We start from the raw sequence: 8,589 nt of genomic DNA, 5'->3' as shown, positions 1-8,589 counted from the left end.
ATTTATTTAATTTATGGTATTACTGGTTTATTTAATCAGCTATGTTATATCCGTTGTTTTCTATGATTTCCGTCACGTTATCATAAAAAGAAACTGGATTTGATTAGGAAAAGAAAACCAAGCTATTTATGTTTTTTTCATCCAAAAATTTTACAACGACCAAAACGTATAGTAATTAGTATGGTTTTACCTTCTTTGCCTTTTTAACGAGAAAGTAAATATTCACCTAAACCACGAATGGCATAATGGTTTAGACGTATGTAATGAATATTCGGTATCAAGTTCGTTATATTTTAACAAATTTATTATGTCGTGATCCGTGGAATAAAAATTGGAATAAATATAAATAGCCATTTTGTGCAAACGGCGACTATAAAGTGTCGAAAGTTAATACTACTGCGCACAGATAATCGGTGCATTAAATCTGCTGTGCAGTGAATGAATTATAGCGCACAGTACTGGTGTATGATGTACACAAAATTACACTTACGTGCTAGACAACAATTTATAGGTAGTATAGGATTCAGTAATAGTCTATTAACTTTCAACAAGCGTACTTAGATATATAATCAAAAGCATGGAGAAAGCTGCAAATAACCACGACATTGACATACCCAGTAATACTAAAAATATATTTTTAACACGACGTACATGATCATAAATTATTAAGAAAAATAGGAAAAAATTAAAAAAAGCAACACCACACGGAGTTCCCAAGCGGTCACCCATCTAAGTACTATCCGTGCCCTACGTTGCTTAACTTTCATGATCGGAAGAGAACGAGTGCTTTTTTTTTTTTTTTAATAGTTTATTTAGCCAATATTTGATTTTTTGTACATTTTTGAGATTCACAATAAACAATGAATTTGAGTATAGTGTGTTTAGGCAAAAGTACCGATACGCGTCGGTACGACGTAGCCATGGTCTAATATGTGTCGTGGATTTTCGGTTTTTGCGTTTATTTTTTTGTTTTTTTTTTTGGGTTTAAGTCGCATTGGTGCGTGATTTTTGTGTATTCTTGTGTGTGTTGTATTTTGTCCTGAAACTTGGCCGCAAAACAGGACTCCTAGGTGTATTACTTTTATGCGTTGTGGGATTTTGGGGGGGGGGGGTGAGAGGGAAGGGGAGGGGGGTGTTAAATTATATTATTTACAATGATTACAGTATTTACATATTTACAGTACTTACATCTAGGTTACACGGTGGTAGGAATGGTTTTTTGTCGAATTGGTAGTTTTCACTTATATTTTCTTATGGGTTTGGAATCCACCAATATTTTTTTGTGTTTTTTCTGTGTTTGTCTTTAGTGTCCTTTTGGGGGAGGGCCATGTTGTACCTCCACCTGGTGTCTGCAGTCAGTCCGTTTAAGTTTTCCTCGTAGAGTATTGTCTTTATCCCTATTTTTCTTTTTATGTGGAAAATTATCGGGATATTGTTTTGGTCTTGGAGGTAATTTTTTTCGTCTAGGTATAGGAACGCTTCTGGGGGGATGTAGCCTGTTGTCATTGTATTTTTGTAATATAGTACGTTTGGGTATAAGCCGCTGAAGATTAGGCTGTTTTCTTTTATTTTTGACGCTCGTGCGAAATGATTTCTTGCTAGGTTTAGTATGTGACAGTCAATGCGGTGAATGTTGGCTAGGTCGTAAATTTTTTTGTTTTTTATATATTTTTTGTATCCGCTCTGTTCGGATCTGTACGCATTTTGGCAAGCTCTAATGCATTTTCTTTCGAAAACGCGGATTCTCTCCATTAGCGATGCTGGTATGTTGTACCAGATTGGGCAACCGTATGTTATAATCGGTCTAATTAGAGCTTGGTAGCATAATGTTTTTACATTGCTCTTGAGATGTTTCGAGTAAAATAGTCTTTTTGCTCTCCAGAATGCTTTATTGGCCTTGGCGAGTTGAGTTTCTATGTGTTGTTTGTAATTTAGTTTGTCATCTATGTTTATGCCTAGGTACTTTAAGCAGTTTTTGTGCGGTATGATTGACTCTTCGGATGCCTTTTCTTTTAATTGGAAATTTTTGCAGTGTTTTCTTTCTGCTGGGCCGATTTCGCTGGTTTTGGGTTTGAACAGTATGCTTTCGCATTTGTTTGCGTTGATTCTTAGTTTCCATGTGTGGTAGTAATCGTTGATTTTGTCGAATAGTTCTTGGAGGTCTGTGTTTATTGTTTTAGTTTTGCGGCCTGTTACGTAGATGATTAGGTCGTCTGCGAAGGCTATGGAGCGTTTGTGGGTAGATTTGTTCATGTCGAACAGGTTTAATATGTCACTGTTGTATATGTTGAAGAGTAGCGGGGAGTTTACAGTTCCTTGTTGGAGTCCGTTTTTTATGGTGAATTCTTTGTTCGATGTATGAGAACCCTCGGTCATTAGGAATGTTCTGTTTGTGATCATGTCCCATACTATTTTGATTAAGTATCTCGGGAAGTTTTTTTTTATTAATTTATAAATGAGGCCTGTGATCCAGACTGTGTCGAAGGCTTTTTCGAGATCTATTAAGCAGGCGGCTACTCGTTGTTTTGCGTTTAGTGCCCAGCAGATGTCTGACGTGAGTTTGTTTGTCGCGTGTAGTGTGGAGTGTTTGTGTCGGAAGCCAAATTGGTTTTCTGGTATAATGTTCTTTTTTTTGCAGAATGTAGTTAGGGGGTTGTTGATGACTACTTCAAATACTTTGCTTATGTTGGGGAGGAGACTTATTGGTCGTAGGTTTGTGAGTGATGAGCCGTCTTTATTTTTTTTTGTGATTGCTATTATTTTGGCTTTTTTCCACTTTTTCGGGAAGTATGCGTTGTTTAGCGCATTGTTGAATATTACTGTGTAGTACCATTTTATTTTGTTGGGTAGGTGCTTAAGTGAGATGTTCGGGAAGCCGTCGAAGCCGGAGGATTTTTTATTATTTAACTTGGCGAAGATTTTGTTTAGTTGGTTATAATTTGTAAAGTAATTTATTTCTGTTTCTGGTTGTTTGGGATTGTCTGAGGTGTTTTCGTTTGAGAACGTGCAGACTGTTTTGTTTAACGTTATGTCTTGTTCTATTTCGTTTTTGAGTTTGTTCGTTTCTGCGATGATGATTCTGTTTAATTCTTCTCGGCCCATGTGTTCGTTTTGGGTGTGTGTTTTGGAGAAGTGGGTGCCTATGATGTCTAGTTTTTCTGTTGTTTTAGTTATTATGAAGTTATTCTCGGTGTCTTTGCTGGTGTTGTGTATCTCTATACCTGCTTCTTGGATGAGGGGAGATTTCTCTGGGGGCAATTTGAGCGGAGTGTTGGGGTTTTGTTCTTTCGGTCTGAAGATTTGATTTATTTGTGGGAACATGTTGGCTGAGTCGTTTTTGGAGATATTTTTTATTTTGTTTGTCCAGTAGAGGTTTATAGAGTTTGCGAATTCTTGTTTCTGTTGTAATTTTATTTTGTGTAGTAGGTATTTTAGGTATTCTAATTCCTCTCTTTTGTCGTAAGAGTAGTTGTGTTTTATATTGTTTATTTTGGAGAGTATGTAGCTTTTGTCTCGTTGTAGTTCTTTTATTTTGTTGTTGATATATGGATCGCAAGAGTTTTTTTGTTTGAAGGTTGGGACGGATTTTTGGAGTGCGCTTTGTATGTGTTTTTCGATTTCGTCTATGTATGTGTCGATTTGTCTGTTTGTTAGGTTGACGTTGTTGTAGATATTTAGGTCGCATTTCTGTTCGAGTAGTTTTTGGAATTTTTTCCAGTTTGTCTTTTTGTAGTTGTACTTGGGGGTTTCGGTTTGTGTTTCAAGTGTTAGGTAGTCGGATGTGTTTTTGTTTATCTGTAAGAGTATGGCTTTATGGTCGCTGTCGTAGTCTAGGGTTTTGAGCGTGTTATTTGGTCGTAAGTTTTAGATTTTTAGTCGTGCATCTGTTAGGCATATGTCGAGGTATGAACCTCCTTTTGGGTAGGAGGGTAGCTCGGAGCTGTAAAGGTTTGTTTTGTAGTGTATGCTTTTATTGTCTAGCCAGTTTCTGATGAAGTTTCCTCTCGTATTGTTTAGTGGGTTTTTCCAGCTTGTGTGTTTTGCGTTAAGGTCGCCGGCTATTATGTGGAAGTTTTCTTGTTTGTCGAGCTGTAAAAGTTCGAAGAGGTTATTGAATTCGTCGTTAAATTCTTTTTCGTTTCCGTAGGTTGCGTAGGCTGCAGTGATGAGTAAGTTTTCCTTTTTGTTTATTTTTATTTTTATGGTTGTCGTCTCCAGGGTTTTAAAACTTGTTATTTTGTCGTTTTGGATTTCTTTGAATTTCAGGGGGTTTTTTATAAGGATTGCCGTTCCTCCTCCTTGGATAGCGTTTGGTCTGTCGTGTCTTATTATGGAGTAGTTTTTGAAGGATACTTTGTGTCTTTTGTTCAGTTTTGTTTCTGAGATGAGTACGATGTCGGGGGTTTCTTTGTTTATTAGGGTTAGCATACTGTATCTTTTTTGGTTTGAGATTAGAGAGTTTGCATTTATTGCAATTATTTTCAGGTGTTTTAAATCTAATTTGGATGTTTTATGCTGTGTTTGTTGGTTTGGTGTGTTTTGGCTAATTGTCGACTGCGATATCTAAGGAGTTGAAGATGGTGTTGAACCTGTCTTCGTGCGATGATATTGCATTTTTTAATTCGTTGAGTTGTATTTGTTGTTGATTTAGTGCTTGGATGATACTTTTTTTAAAATCTTCGAGAGCGTTTAATATTATTTGTTGAGGGATGAACTCGGTTGTAATTGGGATTTGGTTTGCCCGCGAATCTAGTTTTGGGTTTATTGTGTGTGGGGGGTTTTCGATTTCCTGCTTTGGTCTTGCTTGTTGTTTCACTGCGTCCGAGAACTTTAGTTCTGGGGTGTATTTTCGGCTTATCTGGTCTAGTCGTTTGATTTTTGTTTCTTTGTCTTTTTTAATTTTTTCTGAAAGTTTTTGGCGCAGCTCTATGATTTTGGGGCACCCTTTGTATGACGCGGGGTGTCCGTAGCTTTTGCAGTTGACGCAGAATATTTTATCCTTTGTGATTGAGTCGTCTTTTTTTATTTTGCACTCGCCTGGGCCATGGGGCTCGGTGCATTTTACACAGCGGTAGATTAGGTTGCAGTTTTGTGCTGTGTGGCCTAATCGTTGGCATTTGTGGCATTGGGTAATGTCATTTTTTCTTATTTTTTCCCACGTTATTTTGTAGTAGCTTAGTCTATTTATTTTTTGTAATTTCACGACGTTGCTATTGGGGGATACCTGTACTATGTATATTGGGAGCAGTCTGTTACTTTCCCTTGACTTTCTTGTCGAGAAGCGCGATACTTTCGTAAACTGTATGTCGTCTATTTTTAATGATTGTAAGTCTTCTAGTATTTCTGTCTCTGTGAGGTTAATGTCTAGTCCTTTTAATAGGTACGTGTGTTGTTTTTGTGCTTTTGGTGTGTATGTGTAGAATGTTGTGTTGGTTGTTATCAGTCATTCTTTTGCTTTGATGTAGTCGTTTAGATTATGTAGGTATAGAGCGTGTTTGCCCGCGTGTATTCTGTTGATGTGAAAGTTTCTGATTTTGAGAGCGTCTTGTAAGAGAGCAATGGTGTCTTTTGGGTCTTGATGCGTTATGTTGATTGGCGGAGGCCTGTTACCTTTTGTGGGTGAGGGGGCGTCCTGTTGTTCCTCTGTAGGGTGGTTGGTGGGCTGTTCCTGTTGTGCTTGTTCCCTCGGTGCATTTGTCGGTGGGGGTTGCTCTTTTGGTTTGATCAGATGAGTATGTTGATTTTGTGGTGTCGGCGGCCTCCTAGGTGGGGCGAGGGGGCTGTTTGTTCGTGTGTCGTTTGATTTTTCTTGGGTGTGTGGTGTTCCCACTGTGGACGTAGTCCTCCTGTTTGCTTTGATTCGCATTTCATTGTTCTTCCTTCTTATGGTTTCCACGATCGCATTTTGTATTATTGATTCTTTTGTTGACGTTGCTTGAGTGTGATTCTGTTGTTGTGGTAAGGTGGTTTCCTGTGTTTGTAACACTTCAAATCTGTTTTTTGTTGGTATCACTGGTGAGGGAAGGCTTCTTGTAGTTTTCATATTTTTGTTTTCTTTGACGGTGGTATCTTGTGTATTGTTTTCTTCTTGGGTTAGAACGAGATCTTCTTCTGTGTTTTCCGGGTTGTCTGGTAGTCTTTTGGACCTTCTCACTAGCTTTGGTTGTGGGTTGAGTTTCCGCGTTTTTTGCGCGGAAAGTCTTATGCTAATGTTGTTTTCTTTGTCCGTTTTTGGCGAGATTGCTTTTCTTTTAATGGTTTTTTTTGTTGGGCTTACGGAGGGTTCCGTTTTTTTGCTTTCTGCTTCATTATCGATGTCGCCTATTTTTTTATTTATTTTGTTTTATTTTATTCTTATTTTTTTTTCCTATTTATAGCGATGGTGTCACTAATCAATTTTCCACTTTCTGCCACTTTTTTCTTTTTTCCACTTTGTCTTTCTCTTCGCGAAAGATTGTCTAGTTGGCGCGCGCACTGCTCGGGTCTGGGCCAGCTGTCCCTTTTTTTTTAGGGCTGAGAGGTCCGTTTGGCTCGGAGGTTCGCAGTCGACTGGGAAGGAACGAGAGTGCACTTATCGCGGTTTGGGCGTTGGCCACTGATAAATTGCATCCGAAAGCAAGAAGGAACTGCAAACTAAACAAAAGACGATTCCTATGAAATTACTCCCTGGTCTCAAAGCCAGATATATTGTCAATTTGCCATTTAACAATAGCTGCTATTGCTCACCAATTTTACTAATACAGTCATGATGATCCTATCTCGTTACAGCGTACATGAAATTTCAAAATGTTTCATATGACACACGTACCTAATACATACATTAAAGGTGTCTATGAACATTCAAATACTTTCACTATACACACCTGATGAAGACAAACGAGAAAAGTGTCATGAATTTGTATTGAGGGAAGTTAATGATCGTTCCTCCACCCTGATACGGACTTCCATTGCGCGAATTCTGTCGGCTGATCTTTTTAAATTTCAATCAAGATGTTCGCCGGCCGACTGTACGAGCCATTCACTCGTCACTGTCGGTGACAGCATTCGTTTCTTGCGTGACGTGTTATCGATCGCGAATTTTAGGTAGTTCTTGCGCTGGAAGTCTGCGGTTAACACGTATAGTTTCTTTCGCAAGCAATTATTAAGACATTAAGCCTCGTTGCAGCATGCAAGGATGCACTTTAAGAAAATTTTCGTAAGGAACTTTATGATAATTGAAGAAATAATACGTACATATATCAGCAGTTCTAAATTTCTGATATATGAAAGACAGTGGGGTGAATAATTTGTGCGATACACTATACAAGTCATTTATGAATAAAAATTGTATTATCGAAAAATTTATTTTGAATGTTAACGTATGTGATAAGTTTAATTTTGAGCGATTATGCTAGGAGCAATGTGGTAAGGTTGAAGATTGAATGTATCGATCGTAGTAAATTGCTATCTATTGTATACATTATATTTTATACTTCTTTTTGACGGTACGTATTTATAAAAAGGCTGAACTCCTCTTAAATGGCATAAAAATGAATATAGACAGTTATTTTTATGATTTCTTTCTATTAAAATTACGCAACTGATATACGTAACGTTATGCAATATCACGTAACTGATGATAGAAATTGTTTACTTCCTTTTCACAAACCTTTGACAGTATTCCAATTTAAATATGATGTTCCATCAAAGAGAAACTACGATTTTAACGCAATTAATTAAATAATAAACCAGATGTAGATGCTTTTTTGAATAAAAATAGTATAACGATAAAAAAAAAAAGATCTTAATATATAATAATAAAATTTCTTTGAATTTTTCGAAATATTCGATAACTCATTGAAATAATACACTTGTGTAGCTTGTATGATCTCGTAAAATTTTGTGCAGCCCTAATCAATAAACATTTCGTAGGATCATTCACAGAATTGCTTTTATGAAATTGTGCTTGAATTATGCCATGTGTAAAACCGGATGTTTAATTAAATCCTAACTTCAAACAGTACGTAATTCTGGGCCGTAATTTATATGCATATATTCTGATATATTTGATGATGTATTAAGTGAAGTACCATTTTAATTTTCAATATCAAACTCATTTTTAAAATCAATTTAATTTCACGATACAAAAATTGGAATAACAAAAATTGTGTAATCACTTCGATGTATTTCAACTGAAATGCAATACTTGCCTTTCGTGTATGTATAAGATCTAATATTATCTTTTAAAAGGGTGAACAATTGTTTCCTTGAAACGTTGAGTTTAGTATTTCGTAATTTCACAAAAATTCATAATAAGACAATTATTTTTCTATCACGAAAACGCAACCAACTCTTGTTAACAGGCTAATATTTAAAAAGGTAATAAAACAATATTTGACGCAACAGAATACTCGTTGTGAGTTTATGAGATCATTCTGATCTTCTAGTATATACAAATGTCCCAAGGGTTTATTTAAATTCCGATCCGTTAAATTTGCATTGTACTATTAAGTAAAGCAAGTGGCACATTAGCGATATTTAGATAAATGATCTCGTACTTCCTGTTATTTCAGGGCTAAAAGAAATTGGCTTCCGTAATTTCATTTACAA

Source organism: Bombus pascuorum, unplaced genomic scaffold (assembly GCF_905332965.1).
Source record: "Bombus pascuorum unplaced genomic scaffold, iyBomPasc1.1, whole genome shotgun sequence".
Taxonomy (NCBI): Eukaryota; Metazoa; Arthropoda; class Insecta; order Hymenoptera; family Apidae; genus Bombus; species Bombus pascuorum.
Note: the sequence above shows the minus strand (reverse complement) of the source record.